Source organism: Siphateles boraxobius, unplaced genomic scaffold (assembly GCF_051911475.1).
Source record: "Siphateles boraxobius isolate OS27281-9 unplaced genomic scaffold, OSU_SipBor_1 185, whole genome shotgun sequence".
Taxonomy (NCBI): domain Eukaryota; kingdom Metazoa; phylum Chordata; class Actinopteri; order Cypriniformes; family Leuciscidae; genus Siphateles; species Siphateles boraxobius.
In genome coordinates, this window is record NW_027508794.1 from 227,501 (window position 1) to 240,000 (window position 12,500).

General features: G+C 38.0%; 1 protein-coding gene across 3 annotated transcripts in view; it reads right to left on the reverse strand.

Moving 5' to 3' along the window:
• LOC143741294 (zinc transporter ZIP11-like) overlaps positions 1-12,500 on the reverse strand; it is a 163,965-nt gene that overhangs the window by 136,545 nt on the left and 14,920 nt on the right. The window lies entirely within an intron of this gene.

The following is a 12,500-nucleotide window of genomic DNA, read 5'->3' on the forward strand; positions in this document are numbered from 1 at the left end:
CGCAACACGAATTAAGATGTTTATGATTGAATCTGAGAGCTGGATCACTCCTGCATAGGCTTCTAAGGGATTGAAACTTGCCGGCCCCGAAAAGTTATTAAAGACATCGTTAAAATGATAAGCTAAACAAGCCTTTGTTGGTAATGGAGAAGAGCAGCTCAGTGATCAGAGGAGAAAATACAGCATTATGATGCTTCAGTTTGACAGGGAAGTGCAGAATCTTCTTCAAAGAGACCGACTGAATATTAGATGAGAGGAAAAGAGAATGGGGGGGGGGGGGGGCATTATCATCTGCACCAGAATACTGAAGAAATTAATGTGTGAGAGTGTGAGACCTATTTTTTATTCCTTTTGAACTTTTTGCCATTCAATTTCAATTTGGATTTTTTGGATGAATCACTTCAGATGATCATTTCTGATTTGTAAATGTGACAGAACTGGAATATAGCACACTGCCTATTACAATACAGTAGTATTTGAAAAAGTATGCAACAACAAACATTTCTAAAGTTATGTTTACTACTCGAAAATTGTTTAGTTGGTGCAATATTATTGATCTGCCGGCACTGACACCGTTATATGAGAACTGAACTTAGCTGGACGATGACATATTATATATTATAATATTATGAGAATATTATTACTATTATTAACTAAGTTAATAACTGTTTTACAACAGAAATGAACCATCTTACTTGGTATTTTTTTGGCTATTTTCTTCTAGATCTGCTGTACAGCAGAAATACATCTTTGTTGCATTATTTTCCTGTTAACTCTGTAAAGCTGCTTTAAAACAATCTGTTTTGTAAAAAGCTTTTTATAAATAAAGATGACTTGACTTCAAAAAGGTGACTTGAAATAAAAAAGATCATATTTATGCTCACAGCATGCATATGTTACTGAGAAACAAAGATAGTTGAATTATATAGCTTAATTGCATGCTTTTATTTTGTGCTCTGACAATAAAATCAGCTTAAAACACATTCGATACAGTATGCAAATCTTCCAAACTCCAGTTTGCATAAATGCACTTTTTAATTATTCATGATTGAAAAGTGTGGTACAAAACCCTCTAGCAGAAAAGAGCAAGTTCAAAATCAAAATTTTTTTCTATGCCGTCCAACACTTTTGGCCAAATCATGATCAAAGACTTGTTCATTCATCCTGTAGGCACCCTGGTGATGATATCAGGACCTGAAGGAAGACACCAGCACAGAATCAAAAGGAAACATTGTAAAAATGTAAAACAAAGCAAACGCACCTCGACACTTTTTCCTACACTGTGCTCTGATTGGTCGGCCGGAGCAGTGTGTTGTGATTAGTTGAACCACCAGTTTCAACACACTACTAACTAACTCAACCAGGCCCCGGCCCTTTATTCTGCGTATTAATTATTTAATTGAGGAATATTATGACGTGTTCGTTCAAGAAAACTCAAGACTACAATAGAGGCGTTTCAGGGAGTTCAGAAACACTGAAATCGAGAAAAATGTTGTGTTTTGTAACTTTGCAGAGCTTTTTCACTGTCAAACTAAAGAAAGATGAACATTGAAAAAAGCATATTATGTCAACCTTAAAACATGATGAATAATTAAGAATGCTTTCCACCAAATAAAAAAAAGGTATCTGGTAGTTTCCTTGCTTTTCAAACATTATAAATGTTTTAAAGGTGCAGTGTGTATTTTTTAGAGACATCTAGCGGTTCGGTTGCGAGTTGCACTAAGGGCTCAGGCCACCGCTCACCCCTCCCTTTCAAAGAAGCTACGGTGGCTAAAACCGGACAAACATATCGTCGTCTGAGACAGCAGAGAATAGCCAGAGTAAGCCAAGAGTGTGTAACATTGTCACTGTTTCTGTACCACAGTCCACAGGGCTCCACACTAACTTTTCCACTGGTTGCACTGGTGCTACCAATTTTCTCAGTTGGTCGCACCAGCATATGATTTGGTCGCACCTTTTTTTTTTTTTTTTGCTACATGCCATGGGATTAATCAATGCATGCTGATGAATAGTGGTTTTAATGGACCAAGGCTAGCAAAGGCTTTCTGGGCTGCAGCAGAAATACCTGTAATATATTAATTATCATTGCCAAATTTCAGGATTTTCATGGATTTTGGACAGTAATTTTAATCTTTAATTTTAAGCATTTTACATTGGAATTATATACAATCAATCTATTTACATTTGAATCATATTCTATCTATCTATCTATCTATCTATCTGTCTATTATCATCTTTCTATCTTTTAAAAATCATTAAACATTCAAATGTATGCATTACATTTTAAAAGATTAGATAATATAATAAACTGATACTGATTTTTCGTTATCAAAGTTTATAGTTGTAACAAAAAGCAGAAATCTCACACTCCTTACCTTCTGCACTTTATAATAATTTCCTCTTCCTCTGTCGAGCGATCATGAGAGTAATCGCTCGACAGAGGAAAATATAACCGCTGAAAAGACGTAGGAGGAAGGGGCTCTGTGTTTCGTGAGACCATTTTTATCATTTTTATATGCCTTAATTCGTGAATTCGTAATTGGCGCGTTTCACCATCAGTGTGCAATGCGCGTGACGTCTAAGTTCATCAATAAATAAACTGCACGTGTCTTGCGGAAGAACATTGTAGACGGAACTTCTCTCCGCAGCCGAGACGACCCCGGGATAAAATAGTCCGAATATAAACACTTATTATAGGCGTACCGTAGTGATTCAGAATAAGTCAAAAACACGGTTTGGAAAATGGATTCATGATGTAGCTTACTCGTTCATTTTGAACATAAGTTACGGACTGCAGCAGCTGATACAACGGCGACCAATTTTAGTAGTAAAAGTTTAGCTGGCTAAATATGAGCTGTTACTGTGGCTGAGCTGGTTAAAGCGTAAAGCCTTGTTTACAGTTTTTTTCAATCGCTAACAAGCGCTTACCCATACTTCAGATACTTTTTCTAAACTCTTAACACAGACTCACACCTACAAAACACAATTGGCCAAATGGATAGTTTTCTTCTCAAAAACACATTTTGTTAAATATATACTAACTCTTCATTTCAAAATAGAACACATTTTTCTCTGCACACACTAACTTTACCAAAACACTGGAAATCTGACTCAGAATGAAATTATTCTGTCAAAGAATAACACTTGTTTTCACTTCACAAAGTACATGCAGTCAATCAGAGTACACCAGGTTTCAAAATACTGGCTATTGTTGACATTACAAAAACTTCATAGACTTTTGTGTTTCAGTTTTACAGGTATTTGCATGCAAAACATGCAATCCACCGTTTTTACACTAAATGTCTTGGTTGGGAACTGTATGTCCACATGTACTGTAATGTTCACATTCAAAAGCATTCCAGTAAAAAGCAAATCATTTTTTTTCCTGTTTCCTGTTTCCTTTTCCTTTCTCACTCCACCTCTCACTGCACCTCTCACTGCACCTCTCACTGCACCTCTCTCTGCACCTCTCACTGCACCTCTCACTGCATCTCTCACTGCATCTCTCACTGCATCTCTCACTGCACCTCTCACTGCTCCTCTCACTGCACCTCTCACTGCACCTCTCACTGCATCTCTCACTGCATCTCTCACTGCATCTCTCACTGCACCTCTCACTGCACCTCTCACTGCACCTCTCACTGCACCTCTCACTGCATCTCTCACTGCATCTCTCACTGCATCTCTCACTGCATCTCTCACTGCACCTCTCACTGCACCTCTCACTGCACCTCTCACTGCACCTCTCACTGCACCTCTCACTGCACCTCTCTCTGCACCTCTCACTGCACCTCTCACTGCACCTCTCACTGCACCTCTCACTGCACCTCTCACTGCATCTCTCACTGCACCTCTCTCTGCACCTCTCACTGCACCTCTGACTGCATCTCTCACTGCACCTCTCACTGCATCTCTCACTGCACCTCTCACTGCATCTCTCACTGCTCCTCTCACTGCATCTCTCGCTGCACCTCTCGCTGCACCTCTCGCTGCACCTCTCGCTGCACCTCTCACTGCACCTCTCACTGCACCTCTCTCTGCACCTCTCACTGCATCTCTCGCTGCACCTCTCGCTGCACCTCTCGCTGCACCTCTCGCTGCACCTCTCACTGCACCTCTCCCTGCACCTCTCACTGCACCTCTGACTGCATCTCTCACTGCACCTCTCCCTGCACCTCTCACTGCACCTCTCGCTGCACCTCTCACTGCACCTCTCTCTGCACCTCTCACTGCACCTCTGACTGCATCTCTCACTGCACCTCTCACTGCATCTCTCACTGCACCTCTCACTGCATCTCTCACTGCTCCTCTCACTGCATCTCTCGCTGCACCTCTCGCTGCACCTCTCGCTGCACCTCTCGCTGCACCTCTCGCTGCACCTCTCCCTGCACCTCTCACTGCATCTCTCGCTGCACCTCTCGCTGCACCTCTCGCTGCACCTCTCGCTGCACCTCTCACTGCACCTCTCACTGCTCCTCTCACTGCATCTCTCACTGCACCTCTCACTGCACCTCTCTCTGCACCTCTCACTGCACCTCTCACTGCATCTCTCACTGCACCTCTCACTGCATCTCTCACTGCACCTCTCTCTGCACCTCTCACTGCACCTCTCACTGCATCTCTCACTGCATCTCTCACTGCACCTCTCACTGCACCTCTCACTGCACCTCTCACTGCACCTCTCTCTGCACCTCTCACTGCACCTCTCACTGCACCTCTCACTGCACCTCTCACTGCATCTCTCACTGCACCTCTCTCTGCACCTCTCACTGCACCTCTGACTGCATCTCTCACTGCACCTCTCACTGCATCTCTCACTGCACCTCTCACTGCATCTCTCACTGCTCCTCTCACTGCATCTCTCACTGCATCTCTCACTGCACCTCTCACTGCATCTCTCACTGCTCCTCTCACTGCATCTCTCACTGCTCCTCTCACTGCATCTCTCACTGCACCTCTCACTGCACCTCTCTCTGCACCTCTCACTGCACCTCTCACTGCATCTCTCACTGCACCTCTCACTGCATCTCTCACTGCACCTCTCACTGCACCTCTCGCTGGGCCTGCTCTTCTCCCTGGGCCCCTTGCTCTTACTCTTTCTCGTCCAGACATTACAGTGTTTGTCTTTTTCTGTTTCTTTGTCCAAAAACATAACTCCTCAAAGTCCTCCGTTTACTGTATAAGTGTCAATGTAATAGAAAAAAATAACCCCTGCTACTGAGTCTAAGCCAGACTGGAATCAGCTATGGTTGGCCCAATTTACCCAACATAAATCAGCTACGGTGTGTCAATTATTCAATTGTTTGTTTATAATCAGCTGAGATATATTGTTTTTGAACTGATATAATTGCAGAAGCAGATGTTTTTATACTGTATCTAAGGTCTGGAATATTGTTTTTGCTATTGTGGGATGGTGTGTGTTAACATTTGTAAATACTACAAAAACAATCCATAATTTTGTTGGGAGGTATAGCTTGTCTGTTAAGAAAATGTAAGCATTGTGGAAATGTGTTCAATGACTGCATATTGTGTGAAAACGACATGAAATGTGTGAATGGTATGGCCACAAAAGACCGATGCTGTGCTAATTGTGTTTAGAGTTTTGAAAATGTGACAACTGGTTGGACAAACGCTTGTTAGCGACTGAAAAAAACTGTAAGCTCGACGCGTCCGCGTGAGCCAAAAGGTGCGCGCGGCAAAAATGGCATGATTGTAACAGCACGCGTGCCTCCGCATCCCCTAGACACATTTACTACACACAATTTTTTTCTCTGATTTTGAAAACTCTTCGCGATCGACTTAAAATGCTTCCAAGATCGACTTGTCGTCCGCGATCAATGACAAGAGTAATCAGCTGTCTCACGAACGTAACCAGCACATTTATCCCCACATAGCAAAGCCATAACACAGCGAGGGAGAAGAATTAAGTTACATGAAACAATCCAACTACATATTTTACACCACTGACAAGGGAAACGTCACTACTCACGGTGTTTACTGCTAGCTTCTAGCTTTCTGCTGCTTCTCTTTCAAGGTAGTGAGGAAACGCGCTCTGTAACGCTGTTTGTTCGCTGTCGGCTACTGTAGAAACATGACATCACAATATGTCGACCTTCATAGAAGGGGATTCCCGCGGTTATGTAGATATAAGTGTCTCATTCTAAGGTAATAAAAACATTACGGTTTATAACTTAAGTTCTTTATACACCACTGAACACATAGTTATGGATGTCATATTGCATTTCTGTTAATAGATACTCAAAATGATTACACATTGCACCTTTAAAGCAGTCCTGCAAAAAAAGACTGAGAAAGACGTGAGGATTTGAGGAGAAGTGTGGCATTACAAATACACTGCATTTTAAAAAATTCCTGAGGGATTAAAAAAGTAAGTACGAAAAGTGACAGGTAATTCTTATTTGTAATGCAACTTCTGGTTCATAACAAACGCTGTGAAGCTCTGTACTACAATTAACATTTTTAAAAAATAAACAAAAATCATTTGGATTATAATTAATGGTTCATTAAGCTATCATCACAGTTGTGATAAAACAAAACATTAATAACTGCATAAATCCTTTAGCATAATAGGATTAATATGACTTTAAGATAATCTGATTAGTGTTCAAATGTTTAAATTACATATTACACACTTACTTAATGTGCCAAACCATCAATGACTTACTGCATATTGTATTTGTAATTGTTTGTGCAAAATGTTTTCGATTATATATAAATGACTATAAAATAACAGTCAACTCAAGTCAAGTAACGGTTATTTCTATAGCGCTTTATACAATACAGATTATACAAAAGAAGCTTCTCAGTAATAAACAGGCAAAGTTTTATTTTACTTCAGTTATGAAACTTATTTAATTCAGATATGAGCCTTGTCATTATTCAGCTCAATTTAGTTAAATGTTTATTCGATTTAGTTCAATAACAGTGTTAATGTTGTAAAGTTCATAAATAATATCAACATTAATATAAATTAAATAACATAAAAAACATTACTTTTGTAATAATACACTGTCAATAAAAAGAAATCGTATATTTAAGAAAATCTAACTGAGTTGTGATTTAAGTTGTATTTGGATTAATCGCACAGCACTAGAATACTACATTACTAGACTATTAACACTAATAATAATAATATATTCTGTTAGGACAAGACAAAAGAAAAAGAAATAAAATTCTGATCAAAATACCTACATAAAAAGCAAAGCATTCAAACAAGCTAGAATGGAAAGCTATCTGTCTCTGGAAATTACACCTGTATTTCCATAGCAGCCAAAGCAGCACTCTACGATTATTGTTATTATTATTATTATTATTATTATTATGTCTTGTGGAAAACCTCAATTTCCTGCTCCATTTGACATCCGTTTGTTCCCTTTGAGGGCAAAGCAGTTATTAACATCAAGGGTGAAACACACAGGTTAATCGAGGACTTCTTCTATAATGACAATCTATTCTCCCTCATTTCAGGTCAATTAAACTCTGAGGTTCTGACACCTCTAAAAGGTGTGCTATTTATTTTCTTTTTGGAAGGGGGTAATTATTTCATTTTCTTGTGCACCTCTTTCCCCCAGAGGAAATGCTTTGAATAAGAACAAGACGGCATAATAATGTTGAGTGTCTGGACGTTTTCCCGCACAAAGACGAACATACCTGCTCAGTTAATGGCTCATTACAGGCGCTGTGATTGCACAGGGGCTCAGAGGCCTATTGATTGACTGACGAAACACAACTAGAAGACAAACAGCCAATCTCAGGAACCGAGCAGTGATGCACGGCTGTCCTTCAGAGATAACGGTGAACTTTGTGCTTTCAGTTAAAGGGCTCGTGTCGTGATCTTTTGACATATAAGAGGTCATCGTACTTTAGAAATATCCTGCAAGTTTCGTTAGTCCAAAAATAGCTTTTATTGAAACTAAGCTGCCAAAACAGCTCGTTTCGGATTTTTCTCAGTATGACGTCATAGTGCGACCAAGGACTGCCTACTTTTACATCATCGGCTCTGTGGCCCCGCCCACCGATTTGCACATAATGTCTAGAAGTAAATACAAGAAATAGGATTACTCCAGTAACAAAACAATAGAGAGATTTGAAATGCCAAGTTGTGGAAATAACAGTCTTTGCATTCCCTTCCTTGTGATCCTAACATTAAGAAAGAGTGGATTAACTTGTTTTATTCCAGTAAGACACAGTACATTTAGTGGTCCCACTTTATATTAAGTGGCTTTAAGTATTATGTACTTACATTGAAAAATATGTACAGTGTACTTATTGTGTTCATGTTGTATTGCAAAACACTTTTGCTGCTATTGAGGTGTGATACGGGTAAGGTTAGGGTCAGGTGTGTGTGGTATGGGTAGGTTTAAGGGTGGGTTAAGGTGTTAAGGCTGATTTATACTTCTGCGTCGGACCTACGCCGGAGCCTCTACGCTATACACTAGGTGTTGGTTTTCATTTATACCTCTCTGTCGTTGTACGCGTTGACGCGAAATTACACATGCAGAGGGGACATGTGAAACCCGAGGGAGGGGTTCTAGCAGACCAATCACAGCGCTTGCGTCCGCGTAGAATTGACGCGTTGTTACATTTTTGGAGAGGTGCACGTCAGGGTACGCCGAAGGGTACGCGCGACAGCCTACGACGTAGCTACGGCTTGAGTTCGACGCAGAAGTATAAATTGGGCTTAAGGGAAGGGTCAACAGTGTAATTACAAATGTAATTACATACATTAATTACAGCTGTAATTACATGCAGGTATTTTTAAAGTATAAGTACAATGTAAAAACATGTATGTACACAATAAGTCCATCGTATCAAATTATTAGTTTCAATGTAAGTACACAGTACTTAAAGCCACTTAATATGAAGTGGGACCCATTTAGTTGCCAAAGCGACTTTTAAAATTTTTATTTACTTTAAGATGAAGCACTAAAATGATTACCTGGAAATAAATAAAGAATAAAACTGAAATAAAAAGTAAAAAAAAGTCATTGTTTTTTAAATGTAAAAGGAAAGATTTTGGGGGGGAAATTACATGACACTATGAAATTAAAATAAAATGGAGATCTGATATACTGATAAAATAAATGCCAATTAACAATATTGACACTGAATCATTATTTAAAAAAAAAAAAAAAAATTCAAAGGTAAAAAAGGTCCAAAAATGCAGTGAACCACAACTTATCCTTATCTGTAAAACAAAGTTATTTAAGACTTATTTTCTTTGTTCACATCTGTGTATTTGTCTATTTGTGTTAAACTCTGCAGCCACTACTAAAAGCACTTTTAGTTGATTGTTGTAGTGCGGTCCAATTACGAAGCTACAGCTAAAGCCTAATTATCTTTCTGCAGCTGAAGGAAAATGTATTCCTTTCTATGTTGTAAAATGTAGGAAAACACATTAATTACCCTGCCCACAGGTGGAGATTATTTCTTTCTTCATCTTAATGCACCGTCAATAAAATGCGCTGTTTGCTGCAGCCACATATGCACACACACTAACATCACACACACACACACACACACGCACACAGTTGAGACGCTCGCCCAATGTGTGTGTGTGTTTCTGTTATTTTCAGATATTTTTTAATCTTGGATCTCTGTGTTGCCATCAGAAATATTTCAGCACTGCACTAGCGTCCACACAACCATATTGAGGCACATTGTGACTTTGAGCAACATTACACATTAACAAACATAAGAACTCTAATGTATATTTACATATTTTTTAATATCTAATTTAATCTAAATTAAAATTCAAACTATTACATTAGATTCGATTCAGTGTTTTTCGAGATACACAAATGTCCTCGTAGACAATCATGCCACTTTGGATAAAGACACTGCATCCCAATTTTCAAGTCAATCGGACTAACCGTTTCATAGCTATAGCCATTTTCGTGATTTTTTTCTTTCATTGTATAGCAAAACCAAGTTGCCAGTCGCCACAACTTTTTACGCGACCACAGATCAAGCCGAGTTTATCTCATCCCGTTCAAGAGGGATAGCTGTTTTAGTAAAAGTGGCCACACCAACTTTTTGAACATGTCTCATCGCAGACGTCAATCAGTTAGAGAATTATTGACAATCAGACTCCAGAATATTTCTGCACTGGTTTGGTGCCAATCGGGCGAAAATCCTCGGACTAGTTCGCAATAGTAGTTTTTTTTTTTTGTTGAAAAATCCAAAATACCTGAAAATAACGCGACAAGGGTGACGATCGAATCCAACCGTGACATGCATTTTGTTTGTCTTGAGCCAAGGAATCAATATAAGACATTGAGCCTGTGACGATCGGTTTAGGAGTTTTGACTCATTACTTTTGTTCACTGTAGCGCCACCATCAGGCCGATTGGGGCGATGATGTGGACTACCATCCCTCAAAGTTTCAACTCTCTACGACTTACGGTTTTTGGTCTGCCCGATCACTTTTAGGGGGTCATGACAAAATCATTGATTGGTTTCAGCGCTACGTGCCTGTTATAGACATTTAGTAATTACAGCAATTAAACTGAATGAATAATAAACTATATGAATTGAAATAAGCACTGAAATCAGATTTAAGATCCAAATTGGCCATTAACGTTTTTATTACCAATTTAACCGTAATTGAATTATTTCTTCTCCTCTCTGTCTGAGCACTAACACACACACACACACACACTATTTATCCAATGCTTCAAGCCATCCCATCCCAGGCTCTTCTCTGAACACATCGGTCCAGTATTGATTTGTAATCGGGCTCAATGACGGGGATGGAGAGCATTAGACCGAATTTAAATTCAACATCCTGTATAATTAAATCTATCCGCCTTCCCTCAGAAGTGCTCGTTACGCAGCTGATTACACATGGGAGGCGCATTTCAAGTTACAACTATACTTTTTTATTTCAAAGTGAACACCTAATACAGACCTACACAACACTGAATCTGTCTGGGGGGGAAAACAGCACTCAATAATTATCAGTGCATCGCTTTCAAGCATCTCCAGCTTTTTTTACTTTTAAACTTTAAATCTTTTACACGTTCTAATAGATCACGGGCCTTATTTATAAAGACATACATGAAAGGATCTTACACTTACACTTTGCTTCTTGTTAAATGTTATTAAAATAAAGCAAAAGTAACACGATTGTTGAATATTTTGTCACAATTTAATTGAATTGTGTTCAATCAACCTAATATATTTAAAACTGAAGTTTACTTAATTCATTCGTGTGAAAACTACATGAATCATTTTTCTTGACAACTAACTGGGCAGTGGATGTGTAGTTCCCAGCATGCTTTGCAAGGGACTGCATTAGGAGGGTAAATTTAGGGCTTAAAGTGTTATTGTATGTGTTTTTCAGTAAATGGAAAGATGTTGTTAGGTAATGTCAGTGTTTAATGTTCAGTTATGTTCGAAACTTAGAGGACTTTCTGTAATGTTTTTGAATTTTGTGATTACCATTATGCAGAAGAGTAGTAATCTATGTAAAACGTTGTTATAATTCAATTGAAAGCTAGTAGCTTTTATCATTGGAAGTAACTATAGAGTCAAATTAGCTATAATGTTGGCAATTTTAGGCAGGACAAAAATTAAATCTAGGTAACTTGGCAAAACTTTATCTAGTAGGGATGACAATTATTTTAGTAGTCTTGACTAAATTAATTTAAGTTCATGCAGCAAGACTACAACAAATCATTTCAAAATAATTAGATTTTATTGGAAGATTTTAATTCGATTTCGTGGAAACGTTTTCCTTAATTTAATTAAGTTGGTTCAACTATTTTATTTTTTTAAAGTGTATGTGAACATAAGCAAATTTCTGAAAACATCAATATACACAAAAAGCATTATACATTCAGAAATCATTCTAATATGCTGATTTGCTGCTTAAGAAACATTTCTGATTATTATAATTGTTGAAAACAGTTATGCTGCTTCATATATTTGTGGATTCTTTGAATAGGAAGTTCAAAGAACAGCATTTATTTGAAATAGAATAAGATATTTTTTAAAGAAATTAATATTATTAGGACCTAAATTGATCAAAAGTGACTGTAAATACATTTATAATGTACATTTATAATGCTACAAAGATACATTATAAATGTATTTACAGTCACTTTTGATCAATTTACGTCCTAATAATATTAATTTCTTTAAAAAATATCTTATTTAAAATCTATATTTGAGAAACATACGAGCAGCATAACTTTTGTGCATGTTTTGTAAATTCATTATTTCATAATTTTTTACCAGATATATAAACAACATTGGTTGTTATTTGAAGCTGCTTTCAAACAATCTGAATTGTATAAAGCGCTATAAATAAAGGTAACTTGACCTAAACCGGCAAAATAACACACTCAGCAAAATATTGTCTAATTATCATTATTAACACAACCATAGAAAATATTAAGATATAATTTTTGTCAATATCACACACAGGTAATAATAAGGATGCAAATATACACATTATTTCTAAACATCAGGAGGAA